Source organism: Symphalangus syndactylus, chromosome 2 (genome assembly GCF_028878055.3).
Source record: "Symphalangus syndactylus isolate Jambi chromosome 2, NHGRI_mSymSyn1-v2.1_pri, whole genome shotgun sequence".
NCBI classification, from domain to species: domain Eukaryota; kingdom Metazoa; phylum Chordata; class Mammalia; order Primates; family Hylobatidae; genus Symphalangus; species Symphalangus syndactylus.
Window position 1 is genome coordinate 57,927,095 of NC_072424.2, and position 15,622 is coordinate 57,942,716.

The 15,622-nt window shown below is 35.7% G+C and overlaps 1 protein-coding gene across 1 annotated transcript in view; it reads left to right on the forward strand.

Moving 5' to 3' along the window:
• The window catches only part of EYS (eyes shut homolog), a 2,088,383-nt gene that overhangs the window by 915,201 nt on the left and 1,157,560 nt on the right, over window positions 1-15,622 (forward strand). The window lies entirely within an intron of this gene.

Sequence of the window (15,622 nt, forward strand, 5' to 3'; positions counted from 1 at the left end):
AGGAGACAGGACAAATGTAAATAAGTTGTATCAGGTGAAAAAGATGGTAGAGGATTTGAGACTGAAATTCAGGTTTGGCATTTTCTGAAACAATTCATCTGTAGAAAACTAAAATAAAAACAAACAAATGAACAAATTCTCTATAAACTTTTAATTATAAGATTGTAGGGGCCAGGCGCGGTGGCTCACGCTTGTAATCCCAGCACTTTGGGAGGCCGAGGCGGGCGGATCACGAGGTCAGGAGATCGAGACCACGGTGAAACCCCGTCTCTACTAAAAATACAAAAAATTTAGCCGGGCGCGGTGGCGGGCACCTGTAGTCCCAGCTACTCGGAGAGGCTGAGGCAGGAGAATGGCGCGAACCCGGGAGGTGGAGCTTGCAGTGAGCCGAGATTGCGCCACTGCACTCCAGCCTGGGTGACAGAGCGAGACTCCGTCTCAAAAAAAAAAAAAAAAAAAAAAAAGATTGTAGGAAATCGGTCATCTAAAGCTGGAAATAAAATAAGACACATGGTCCCTTTGATATTTTTATACCTCAAATTAAATATCTGGATTTAATTAACATTTATTGAATGATAGCTATGTTCTAAATTTATTTATGCATAGTGAGTTCTCCTTTCTAAAATATTTTCTCCCTTTAAAAGTTCTTCTGTATTTCATATCCAGAAAATAAATTTACCTTCTTACCAGGCATATGTATACATTTTTGGAATATGAAGGTGATAGATCAATTGTGTAACTTTTAACTAATGATGAATTGAGTTTGTTGTCATTTTTTATTGTAAAACCATTTAAATCTCCTGTTTCATCACTCTTAATGTTAACCATCTGCTCTTTTTATTGAAATTGGAAAATTAACATTCTCGGGACAGTGGAGCCACTTTAAAGTATTTGTTTTATAGCAGAGCTAGTCATTGAAAAAAATCACAAATTTCATCTTTAAAGATATATTTGGATAAAAATATATTTTATTAATATAAAGTAGAACTACAAGTATTATCCAATAACTTAATTCAATGGTAGAACTCTAATAGCAGAAAAAGATAACTAAAAAATAAAAAACACAGTTTGGGAATCATAAAAATTATATCTAACTAGAGGCCTTTTGAGCACATTTAATATTCCTTCAATACAGGCAGAAAAATTCTATTGCTTTAAATATTTTAAAGGCTGTTGAATAAACAATAAACCATAGGGAAATGTGACCTATATTGGCAAATTTAAAGAAAAAACCTGAGAAGCTATTCATTTTTATATCTCTACTTTATAAAATGACAACCAAATAATTTTGATGATTGAAACAGGTCTCAAGGTCTAAGAGAGACATTCAAATTTGTTGTTGCCTATAGGATGCAATTAATCAACTATAGTAGGACTGTATTAAATATTTCACTAAAATAGGAATAGGCAATTTTCTTTAAAGTGAAAGAAATCTCGTATCAGTAAATTCCAAATAATCATGATAAAGATTTAACTTTTATCATCTCTCCAGACAGATTGCATGTATTTTCATGAACATTCAAAGAATGGATTATAAGGTTTAAGCAGATTGCTAAATGTAATGTGGTAATAAAAATAAGATTATGAGAATCAAAAAATAGACAAGAAGTAGTTTCTGGTAATAAATCATAATCTTTTACTTAACACTTACAGTTTAAAAAATCTCCAAACTGTCTGTAATTAATTTTTAAAAATTTCTGACTTCTGTTCCACTTCAGTAAAAGCTTCCATACCTACCACACCATAAATCTTGGAGCCATATGTGATTCTGATCTCTACTTCATTCCCACATCCAATCCATCACAAAGTTCTATTAGTTTACACAATGAAATAATCTTAATTAGTTTACTTCTTCCCTTTATTGCAGCTATATCAGTCTAGGGTATCATTATCATTCATTGAGTCCTAAAATCTAGATTCCCAACAGATATCTGTGCTTCTACATTCTTACCTTCCCTTTTCCAGATAGCAGAAAAAAATGAACATAATTTTAAATATACATTTAATAAATAACTTTACCCCTATAAACCCTTCAGTGATTTTCCTGCTGTGCTTAAAATAAAAGTTAATTTCTTAATATGGCTGAAAAGGCTTATACGACTTGGACACTGACAACTTTTTCAATATATGCATTCCAATGCACATCTATATTAAACTTTATCTTGTTTGTTTCCTGTAACATATCTAAAAATCACTCATTCTTTAGAAAACACTTCATTCATTTTTTCTCCTCTATGCCTGGGGTGCATTTCTAATGGCATTCACATGCTTGGCTTCTTTAGATATCGGCTCATATATTGCCTTCTTAGAAATCACCTCCTATAGTCCTATCCTCTTTATAAACTGATTTAATATCTATTATATGATCTCTTTTATTTTCTTAACGGTACTTACCATAATCTCAAATTTCTTAGATTTTATGTAGGTATATATATGCAATTTTTTATTTCCACACCTTGGTATTTATTTGAGTTACTTGAAAGTAGAAAGATATTTTTGTTCACAGCCCAGAAATATCCCTAGATAATTGGCTTTTGAATAAATATATAGATTGTTATAAAGTAACCAATATCCTAAGACAGAAAAGTTGGGTCTATAGAGAATCTTGATGTCTTCAAATAACATTATTAATTTTTTTTTTTTTTTTTGAGACGGGATTTCCCTCTTGTTGCCCAGGCTGGAGTGCAATGGCGCTATCTAGGCTCACTGCAACCTCTGCCTCTTGGGTTCAAGCAATTCGCCTCAGCCTCCTGAGTAGCTGGGATCACAGATGCCCACCATTGTGCCTAGCTAATTTTTGTATTTTTAGTAGAGATAGGGTTTCACCATGTTGGCCAGGCTGATCTCGAACTCCTGACCTCAGGTGATCCAACTGCCTCAGCCTCCCAAAGTGCTGGGATTACAGACGTGCGCCACTGCAAACGGCCCATTATTAACCTTTCTAAGTCAACTTAAATTTCTCAATCTCAGATGAATCCATTAGTTATAGCACTTCTGGGCTGGACACAGTGGCTCACGCTTGTAATCCCAGCACTTCGAAAGGCCGTGGCAGGTGGATAACGGGGTCAGGAGATCGAGACCATCCTGGCCAACATGGTGAATCCCCATCTCTACTAAAAATACAAAAATTAGCTGGGCATGGTGGCGTGTGCCTGTAATCCCAGCTACTCAGGAGGCTGAAGCAGGAGAATCACTTGAACCGGGGAGTTGGAGGTTGCAGTGAGCCGAGATTGTGCCACTGCACTCCAGCCTGGTGACAGAGCAAGATTCTGTTAAAAAAAAGTTATAGCACCTCTGTATTTCTCAAAATTATTTTTGCCTTCTCAATAACACATGTGCCAACTTAGCTCTGATTTGACCTATGAAACTCTCTTTTAATATACATCTAAAAATATAATTTAGCCAGCACCAAGAGGGACAGTGGATGAGGTCACAAAAATATATCCTTCCATTTAGCAAAATCCCATTTAGTAGATCTATATATGACTTATGATTAGTAACCAGACTTTTGGATCCAATTGATAAACAGTCATTGGACTTACTCTGCTGCTGTATACAAATAAAACCTGGATAAAATATATTTTAAAGGCTTTTCAATGGACCTACAAACTGATGTGTGACACAAGAGAAACACATGAGATGATTGTCACATTGAAACCAATCTGCTTTCTAAGCTAGTTTCCAAAATGTAGCATAGGGAATTAGAATCCATACAGATAATAGAGATCAGAGTGCAGGGTTGATTTGGAAAGTTTGACTTACAGAGAAGGTATTAGAAAGGAGGCAGCTTCTCAGGAAAAAAATAATAATTTAAAATATGCATGAGCCCTAGATTTTTGGTTGAATGTAAACCTGCACATTCATAGACAACATTCTATGAGGGTTTTCAGAAAATTCCTTGAAGACTATGAGATAAATGGCAGGTTTAGAGTCCATAGAGTGCTGAAAGATGAATATCTGACCAGCCAGAGTTGAAAGATGATCATGACTTAAAAATAAAGCTACTATTGCTATATAATGAGAGCTATTCTAAGTGTACCCAAAGGAGGCTTGATAAGCAACAAGTCAGGCCACTAGCAAATTAACAGCCCACCAGCTCAAACTGAACGATTTTTAAAGGAATAAAAAATACAAACCTTGAATACTGTGATATCTTTACTATTCAGCATAAAATTTTTTAAAAAGTACGTGAAGAAAAAAAGTGTGATCTATATCTGGGAAGTAAAACAGATAATAGAAACAGATTCAGAGAATATAGACATTTGAATTGCCATGTGCTACTTAAAACAGATATTGCAAAAATGTTTAAAAATATAAAGAAACTAGTGGGAATAATGAATAAATAGGTAGAAGTCTCAACAGAGAAAGGGAAAGAACTCAGAAGAATTTCTTGATAATGAAAATATAATATGCTTTCTAAAAATAAAATGGATGAAAGTAACAGTACAATGCATGGTGAAGAAGAAAATATGTGGGAATCTGAATATTCAAATTTCAAATTAAAGCAGACAGAGCAGAAAAAATTAAAAATATGTATAGACCCAGTAACCTATGGGACAATATTACATGAGCTAATAAAAGAATAATGGAATTAACATTTGAGAGGATTAAAATATTAGAGCAGAAGAAGTATTTTAAAAACTATTGGCCAATCCTTTCTCTAAATTTGCTGAAAACAACATATCCAGAATTCCAAAATCCCAACACAACTTTAAATGGAATAAATACAGAGAACATATCATGAAGTGTCATGGAAATCAATGATAAGGAAACTATCTTAAAAGTAGCCAAATTATATTGGAATATATACAGATAAACACTTAGAATTAACTTTAATTTCTTATCAGAAACAATGTAAATTAGCAGAAAATTGAATAATATATTTATCTTAATTATTTTTATTAGTTTTTTTTATTATTATTTTTGAGGCAGAGTCTTGCTCTATTGCCCAGGCTGGAGTGCAATGGCACGATCTAAGCTCATTGCAACCTCTGCCTCCCTGGTTCAAGCGATTCTCCTGCCTTAGCCTCCCAGGAAGCTGAGACTACGGGTGTGTGCCAACACACCTGGCTACTTTTTGTATTTGTATTACAGATGGAGTTTTACCATGTTTGAGGCCAGGCTGGTCTCAAACTCCTGGCCTCAAGTGATCTGCCAACCTCGGCCTCCCAAAGTGCTGGGATTACAGGTGTGAGCCACTGCACCCTACTGAATAATATGTTTTAAATACTAAAAGAAAAAATATAAAATTTTGTATTTAGTGAAAACATTCTTTGAGAATAAACATGAAACAATTTTTAATAAAGAACTAAGGGAAAAGTGTTTGCCAATCTGGTGATTCAGACATGTCAATCAGAATCCCTAATATTTTAGTTTTATTTTGTCAATCAGTGTGTTGGTATAATAAAAAACTGGTTGTCCAGGAGGCAGAGGTTGCAGTGAGCTGAGGTCTTGCCATTGAACTCCAGCCTGGGCAACAAGTGCAAACCTCCGTCTCAAGAAAACAAAAACAAAAACAAAAACAAACGAACAAAAAAACCCACTGCTTTTGGCAGTTTTATTATTATAATTAAATATCCCAGAATTATTCAAGAAATATAAATGTCAAGACCCATACCCAGATCATTTACTTAAGAACCTCTAAGGTCAAAACCTGGGTGTCACAATATTAAAAATCTCCTAGGTATTTCTAATTGCTTGTAGATTATTGATAATAGTAGAGAAATACATTTAAAAAATTTTAAAGTTCCTAGACTTAGGCACACCGGACTTGCCTAAGATTCAAGTTAGAACAGTTCAAAAAACTATCCCACAACAGAAACATAGCATCAAGTAAAAACCTGCAACAATCTGCACTGCAGGAGGAAAAAGAATTCACAAAAATACTCTGTCGTTAATGAAAACATAGAGGAACCGTCAAAAGCTGATGATTGAGCACTAGACCCCAAACAAGGCGGAAGTTAATAGAAGCCCAGTGCAGGACCAATTTGAATCCTCTGGTACAACAGCAAAATTCAAGTCTGGATCAGCTCCTAAGCAGACTGACTCAACTGCCCATAATAACAGCTTGATTTAAAAAAACAAAACAAAACAAAATAAAAAAAGCATTCCTAAGTTCAGTTATGAAGAGTATTCACCTCAGTCTGTGCCATTACATATGAATGCCTGGCATTCAGTAAAAATAGAAGTTGCAAAATAATAATAATAATGTTTAAAAACCTCAACCGTTGCGCAGAGGAGGAGTAATCCACAGAACAAGACTGAGTGATTACTCCGTATGTTGGAACTATTTAATAGGAAGTTAAGAATAACTATAATTAATATATTAGAAGATCTTGGGGAAACAAAAGATAATATGAGTGAAAAGATGAACAATTACAGCAGAAATGTAGAAATAAGAAAGAGACAAATGGAAAATTTAGAAATATTGAGCAATATCAAAAATTGTTTTCTGCTCTTACATGTAAAAAGCTGAGGTCATCACTCCCATAATCATTGAAACAACAACAAAATGAAAAGCTGAAAAACAACTGAAGTCCACCAGATAATTGAGGTGACAAGACAAACCTTCATACACAAAACTAGAGAAACCAATGAATTCAGAGAATTGCAGCTGAACAGAAGCAGAATTCATTACAGAAAAACATAGATAAACTCTTAAAAAGACCCAGAGGGGGAAATGAAAGTCCACCTCACCTACAGGAAAACAAGAATAGGCATTGCACCTGACTTCACATGCGAAATCATACAAGTAGAAAGAGAGTGAGATGAAATATTTAAAGTGTTGAAAGAAAAATATCACCAGCCTAGAAATCACTGTCTAGCAAAATTATCTTTCAAAAATTAAAGAGAAATAAAGACTTTCTTTAAATAATAAAGCAGATAATTTGTCACCAGTAAACTATTTTGCAAACGATGTTAAAAAATTATTCGGAGAGAAGAAAAAATGATATTGGTCAGAAATTGACATCTACGTAAAGGAAGAAGCATGGTCAGAAACCAAAATCTACATAAAGAAAGAAGCATTAGAGGAGTAAATGAAGGTAAAACAAAATACCTTCTTAAAACTGTTCAAAGTCTTAAAATTGTTAATAATAGCAAAGATGTATTATGTACATTATGGATAAGTGAAATGAATGACAGCAATGTAATAAGTGATGAGAGGGAGGAAGTGGGAATGTTATAAGGTTCAGAAAATCCCTTTGAAAAAGTTTATTTAAAAGTGGACTTGTGATAGGAGTTAGGACCAGGTGGAAGGCCTGCCCTTTTCTGAGTTGGTAAGGTGGAAGCCTTGCCTTTCCCAGCTGCAGCTGAGGCTGTCCAGCCATGGCTGTTAACCCAGGCATCCCTGTGCTCTTGGGGGCGGAGCAGTCAGGAGCCACACCTTTCTAGGTGCACCTGCAGCCACCCAAGCCATGGCTGTGGACCTGGGCATCTCTGCACTCTCGGGGCTGGGAAGCACCCCTGACCTCACTGGCTCAGAGGTGCTTGCTCCTGCTGCCTGGCTTTTTCCTGTTCCTTGTGCTCCCTCCAGTGAGCGGAGTTGAGTTGAGGCCAAGCCCGTGTGCTGTTGCAACCCAGCTGTGTGTGTGCATGCTCAGGGGAGCACTGACATGCCAGTCCCCTGCCGCCTCAGCCCCCTCTGGACTTTGGGCACGAACGAGCATGGGAGGGAATCTGAGGAAGGGGCTAAGGGCAGTTCCACACTGGCCTGCCGGAACCCCTGGGCATGAACAGCCTGGACACCATGAACAGTGGCAGAAGGCAGACAAGTTCCTGGGTGGAAAGGGGCAGGTACCCAGTGAAGCCCCACCTTCAAGCCAGGAAGGCCTGAAGCCTAGGGTCTGGATTGTCCGTACTGTAGACGGGAGCAGGAACTTATAGTGCTTTTTCTGGGCCTGCCCATAGCCACCCATGGTCCAATCAGCACACACTTCCTTTCCTCTGAAGCAGGCAGAAACCCAGAACTCAATCAGACTCCAGGACATGACGGGACAACCTGCCTGCTGAGAGGAGCTATCCACTGTTCATCTCCTCTGAGCTGTTCTATTGCTCAGTAAAGCTCTTCATCACCTTGCTCATCCTCCACTTGTCTACCTACCTCATTCTTCCTGGCTGTGGAACAAGAACTCGGGACCCACTGAATGGCAGAGCTGAAAGAGCTGTAACACAAACAGGGCTGAAAAACACCCCTTGCTCACCATGTTGCAGGCAACAAGAAAGAGAAAATAGCCGTGGCCCTTCAGGGAGCCCAGACCTAGGAGCTCTCCAAGCTAGGGCTGCAACACCCTCTTTGGGGCTCTGCAGGTCCTGGTGTCTCCAACTTCCAGGTGCCACTGCATTCCCTGGTACCAGCCATGGAATCTGCTTGCAGTACTTCTGGCCCAGTCACAACCACACAGGGAGCCGACACCAGTGCTGGTGCCTGGAGCTTCCAGCCCTGCCACAGCCAGTGTGCCTGGCTGTATGCAGTGGCCCGACCCCACACTCGCTTGCTGACAAACTCCTTGCCACTCTGCTCAACCTTGGCAGGCATGGGATCTAGGCCAGTAGCATGAGCTGAGCACAGCCTGCCATGCCAAGTGGGCCCAGTGGCCCTGACCAAGAAGACTTGGGCAAAGGCACACTGGCCACAGAGGTTTCTGGCTGGCAAAGTGACAGCCCAAGGACTCCATAGCACTTGGATTAGTGTAAATACCTACTGCAAACTCTAGAGCAATCAATATTTTTCAAAAAGGAAGGATAGTATACACAAAAAGAGATCAAATGGAGTTATATAAGATGCACCACTAGATCCAGAAGAGGCAGAAAAAAGGGAGAATGTGTTTTTTAAAAGTGAGAAACAAAGAAAAACTACCACAAATAGAAAACTGGTACAAATTTGGCAGTTATTGTTTCAATGAGAGAGATTAATGTTTTCAAAAGTGAACGATAGAAGAGATAGAAAAAGATATACCATGCTAAGACTAATCAAAAGAAAGCTGAAATTTTTATAGGGCTTGCATTGAATCTGTAGATGGCTTTCAGTCACATGAACATTTTCACAATATTAATTATTTCTATCAATAACATTTGTATTAGTCTGTTTTCATGCTGCTGATAAAGACATAATCAAGACTGGGCAAATTACCAAAGAAAGAGTTTTAACAGACTTACAGTTCCACGTGGCTGGGGAGGCCTCATAATCACAGTGGAAAGTGAAAGGCACATCTCACATGGCGGCAGACAAGAGAAGAGAGGTTGTGCAGGGAAACTCTCCTCTTTAAAATGATCAGATCTTGTGAAACTTATTCAGTATAATGAGAACAACACAGGAAAGACCTGTCCCCATGATTCAATTACTTCCCATCAGGTCCCTCCCACAACATGTAGGAATTCAAGATGAGATTTGGGTAGAGACTCAGCCAAACCATATCAAAATGGGATATATTTCCATTTATTTTTGTTTTTTCAGTTCCTTCATGAGTGTTTTAAAGTTTTCAATATACAGGTCTTTTACCTCCTTGGTTAAATATACATGTTGTAATATTTTCATTGATGCTACTGTAAATGGGATTTACAGTAACTATCCAAAAGAATATTTAAATATTCTTATAAATATAAATCTATTTATAAAGCCAAATATAAATATATTAATATATTAATATAAATATATTAATATATTCAATATAAATATATTAATATATTCAATATAAATATATTAATATATTCAATATAAATATATTAATATATTCAATATAAATATATTAATATATTCAATATAAATATATTAATATATTCAATATAAATATATTAATATATTCAATATAAATATATTAATATATTCAATATAAATATATTAGATATAAATATTTTTAAATATTATTTTGGGTAGTTATTAGAATATAGAAATGTTATTGATTTTTTGTGTTGAAAGTATATCCTGTAAATTTGCTAAGTGCATTTATCAGTTCTAATAGTTTTTTGGTGGAATCTTTAGCATTTTCTGTATATCAGATTATCAGGTCAGCAAATAGAGACAGTTCAATTCTTCATTTTCTATTAGAATACTTTTGATTTCTTTCTTTTGCCTAATTGCTCTGGCTACGTCTTCCAATACAATGTAATAAAGAAGTGGTGAGGATGGACATGCTTATCCTTGATCTTAGAGAAAAAGCTTTCAACATTTCATCATTGAGAATGATGTTAGCTCTATGTTTGTTATATTTGACCTTAACCGTGTTGAGGTACATTCCCTTTATGCTTAATCTTTTGAAAGTTTTCTTTTGATCATTATGGGTAGTTGAATTTTAACATGAGCTTTTTTGGCATCTATTGAGATGATTTCATATAATTTTTCTTAATTTTATTTAATTGGTATCCTGCATTTACTGTTTGTGTACATTGAACCATACTTGAAACAGCATAAATACCATTTAGTAAATACCATGGTGTTTTTCATGAAAATAGAAAAAAATATCTTAAATGTGCCTGGAACTACAAAATACCCTGAATAGGAAAAAAAATCCTAAGTGACAATAACAAAACACACACCATTATGTTTTCTTAATACAAAGCACATTATAAAGCAATTATAATAAAAACAGCATGGTACTAGCATAAAAAGAGAGACACATCAACCAATGGAACAAGATAGAAAACCCAAAAACAAGCCCATATATTTATGCTTAATTGATTTTTTACAGAGGTGCCAAGATTACACAATAGAAAAAGGATATTCTCTCCAATCAGTGATGCTGGAAAAACTTGCTGTCCACACACACATGAATGATATTGGATCCTTGTCTCATACCATATACAAAAATTAAAACAAATTTTGAAAATTAATATAAAACCTGAAACTACTAAACCTACTAAAAGAAAACACAGCCAACAATCTCCATTACATTGGTTTGGCCAATAATTTTTTAAATATAACTCTGAAAGCACAGATAACAAAGCAAATATAAACAAATGAGATAGCATCAAACTAAAAATTTCTGCATATCAAAGGAACTAATTAATAAAGTGAAGAGGCAACCCAAAGAATGGGAGAAAATATTTGCAAATCATACATCTGATAAGGGGTTAATATCCAAAATATTTAAGAAACTAAAACAACTCAAACACAAGAAAACAACCTAATTTAAAAACGGGAAATAAAATCAGACATTTTTCAAAAGAAGACATGCAAATGGTCGATAGGTGTATGAAGAAATGCTCAACATCGCTAATAACTAGGGAAATGCAAATTAAAACCACAATTAATTCTCTCTCATTCGAATGGCTTTTATTTAAAACAAAAAAAGAAAGAGAACCAATGTTGGCATGGACATAAAGAAAAAAGGGAACTCATGTAAATTGCTGGTGGGAATGTAACTTAGTAAATCCATATGGAAAATGGTATGGCAGTTCCTCTAAAAACTAAAAATAGAAATGCCATATGATCCAGCACGTCTACTTCTGAATATATATCCGAAAGGATGGAAATCAGTATGTTAAAAGTATATCTGCATCTCCATTTTCATTCCAGCATTATTCGTGATAGACAAAATATGGACTCAACCTAAGTCTTCATGAATGAATTTCATCAATGGATAAAGAAAATGTGCTATACGTACACAATGGAATACTATTCAATCTTTTTTTAAAAAAGAAAATTCTGTCATTTGCAATAAAATGGATGAAACTGGAGAACTAAATGAAATAGGCCAGGCACAGAAAGACAAATGCCACATTATTTCACTTACATGTGGAATCTAAAGTATTGAACCCATAGTGGTTACCAGAGGTTGGGCAAAAGGAGGGAGGGATTTAAAAAATTGTAAGATTCAGTGAAAATAGTACCTATAGGGAAATGTATGGCATTCGGTGCATGTATTAGATAAAAGGATCTAAAACCAACAATCTAAGCTTACTTACTATACTTTATTATGGTATTGTTGGAAGTATAGACAAATCAATGGAACAGACTAGAGAACCAAGAAATAGACCCATACAAATATAGTCAACTGATCATTTACAAAGAGCGAAGGCAACTCAATAAAAGAATAGTTTTTTAAGCAAATGGTGTAGGAATAATAAATCTAGATACAAACTTTACATATTTTCTAAAGATTAACTCATAAAGCATTATAGATCTAAATGTAAGACACAAAAATATAAAACTTCCGAAAATTAATGTAGGAGAAATATTAATCTTAGTGTTTATTAACCTAAGTTACCTAGGGTTGGCATGAAGTTTTTAAATACAGCATCTAAAGCTTGATCCATGAAAGAAGAAAAAAAAACATAAGTTGGAAACTTACAAGTTTAAAGCTTCTGTTGTTTGAGATTGTGAAGGACTAAAAAGACAAGCACAAAATGAGAGAAAATGTTTGTGAAACATGCATATGTTAAGAAACTTATATTCAAAATATACGAATAAATGAAACAATAGGAAAAAAAGTCCTTTGAAAATGGGCAGGCCAGGAACCATGGCTCACACCTGTAACCCCAGCACTTTGGGAGGTCAAGGCAGGTGGATTGCTTGAGTCCAGGAGTTCAAGACCAGCCCGGTCAACATGACAAAACCCCGTCTTCTAAAAATGCAAAAATTACCCAGGCATGGTGGCATGCACCTGTAGTCCCAGCTACTTGGGAGGCTGAGATGGGAAGATCACCTGAGCCTGGGAGGTTGAGCCTTCAGTGAACTGAGATTGTGCCACTGAACTCCATCCTGGGTGATGAGAGTGAGACCCTTTCTGGGAAAAAATAATAATAATGATACCAAATGCTGGCGAAAATGTGAAGCAACAGGAACTCTCATTTATTTCTGGTGGAGATGCAAAATGGCATGACCATTTTGGAAGACAGTTTGGCACTTTCTTACAGAGCTATACATAATTTTACCATACAGTCCAACAGTAATGTTCTCTAGTATTTACCCAAATGAGTTGGAAATGTATATCACATAAAAATGTGTATATAATTGTTCATAGCAGGTTTATTCATAGTTGTTGAAAGCTGGAAGCCTCAACACAACCTATAATAGGTGCATGGATAAACAAACCAGTATATCAGTAAAATGGAAATTTACTCAATGATTTAAAAATTAAACTATCAAACCATGAAAAGAACTGGAACAACATTAAATGCATATTGCTAAGTGAAGAAGGCCAATCTGGAAAGACTACATAATGTATGATTCTAACTTTATGTCATTATGAAAAAGGGCAAATTATAAATACTGTAAAAGGATCAGGAATAAATGTGGGAGGGGAGGAAAGTGGTGAAGCACATGGGATTTTGAGAGTAGTGAAACTATTTTCTATGATGCTAGAATGGTGGATACATGACATCATGCAATTGTGAAAACCCGAAGAAATATACAACCCATAGACAGAACCCTAAGATAATCTATGAACTCTAGTTAATAATGTATCAATACTGGATCATCGTTGTGGCTAATGTGCCACACTAATATTAGACATTCATAATAGGAGAAAATATGTATAGGGGAAGTGAGGTATCTCTCGGTTTTTCTGTAAACTCCCAAACTGTTCTAAAACTAATACAAAGCTGTTCTAAAAATAGTATACTCAATACGAAATAACAATATCAGAGATGAAAAATTCTTTTGGAATAAAAATGAAAAATAAGAAAAAAACTGGAGAAAAGGAAAACTGAACAGAACACTGAAGAGCTAGGAAAAGACATAAAACAGTCAATCATAAATATGAATGGAGTTCCAGAGCAAAAATAGAAAACAAGGAAGAAGAAATTTTGAAAAGATAAAGGCCAAGATTTCTACAAAAACAGTAAAAAACATATACCAATCCACAAAACTCAGAGAACCTCAAGCAGAATGAGTACAACAAACACACAAACGCGGTGGGGGATGGGGGAGAGAGAGAGTGCTAAATAAAAATAATAAAACTGATGCAAACCATAATTAATCTGGAAGGCAGACAGAGAATATGAAAACATTATAATAAAAACAACAGTTGACTTTTGTCAGAAACTATGTAAACCAGAAGACAATAGTGACACCTTAAAAGTAATGATATTTAAAAAAACTGTCAACACAAAAGTCTAAATGAAAATATTTTTCAAAAGAAAAATAGGCCGAAATGATTCATTATCATCAGACTATCACTTCACAACAGATTAATTAATATTTTTCCTCCAGAAACAGTATGATCCCCAACAGTAACTTGTATCTTAAAAAGAAATAGAGTGTCAGATATATATAAAAAAAAAAAAAATTGAAGGTGAGTGAAAGACAAATACAATTTCTTTTTTTTTATTATTATACTTTAACTTTTAGGGTACATGTGCACTATGTGCAGGTTTGTTACATATGTATACATGTGCCATGTTGGTGTGCTGCACCCACTAACTCGTCATTTAACATTAGGGATGTCTCCAAATGCTATCCCTCCCCCTCCTCCCACCCCACAACAGGCCCCCGTGTGTGATGTTCCCCTTCCTGTGTCCATGTGTTCTCATTGTTCAATTCCCACCTATGAGTGAGAACATGCGGTGTTTGATTTTTTGTCCTTGCAATAGTTTGCTGAGAATGATGGTTTCTAGCTTCATCCATGTCCCTACAAAGGACATGAACTCATCCTTTTTTATGGCTGCATAGTATTCCATGGTATATATGTGCCACGTTTTCTTAATCCAGTCTATCATCGTTGGACATTTGGGTTGGTTCCAAGTCTTTGCTATTGTGAATAGTGCTGCAATAAACATACATGTGCATGTGTCTTTATAGCAGCATGATTTATAGTCCTTTGGGTATATACCCAGTAATGGGATGGCTGAGTCAAATGGTATTTCTAGTTCTAGATCCCTGAGGAATCGCCACACTGACTTCCACAATGGCTGAACTAGTTTACAGTCCCACCAACAGTGTAAAAGTATTCCTATTTCTCCACATCCTCTCCAGCACCTGTTGTTTCCTGACTTTTTAATGATCACCATTCTAATTGGTGTGAGATGGTATCTCACTGTGGTTTTGATTTGCATTTCTCTGATGGCCAGTGATGATGAGCATTTTTTCATGTGTCTTTTGGCTGCATAAATGTCTTCTTTTGAGAAGTGTCTGTTCATATCCTTCGCCCACTTGTTGATAGGGTTGTTTGTTTTTTTCTTGTAAATTTGTTTGAGTTCATTGTAGATTCTGGATATTAGCCCTTTGTCAGACGAGTAGATTGCAAAAATTTTCTCCCATTCTGTAGGTTGCCTGTTCACTCTGATGGTAGTTTCTTTTGCTGTGCAGAAGCTCTTTAGTTTAATTAGATCTCATTTGTCAATTTTGGCTTTTGTTGCCACTGCTTTTGGTGTTTTAGACATGAAGTCCTTGCCCATGCCTATGTCCTGAATGGTATTGCCTAGGTTTCTACTTTATATTAACAGAAGCATTACCAATACCAAGCTGCTTTTCCTCTCCACTGAGATAAGTTTGAACCCTTAGCATTTTTCTTGCTTAATTGTCCTCTCTTTTCAAAAGACCCAAATTAATCCCGGTAGTAATTATTAAAGTTTGTACTTGCAAAATAATCTCAATTGGTTGAGGCAAATTTGAACAATAAAAGTACAAAAAAAGCTTCTCATAGTTGGCTGTGAAGTTTAGAAACCTGGTATTCTGCATGGAAAA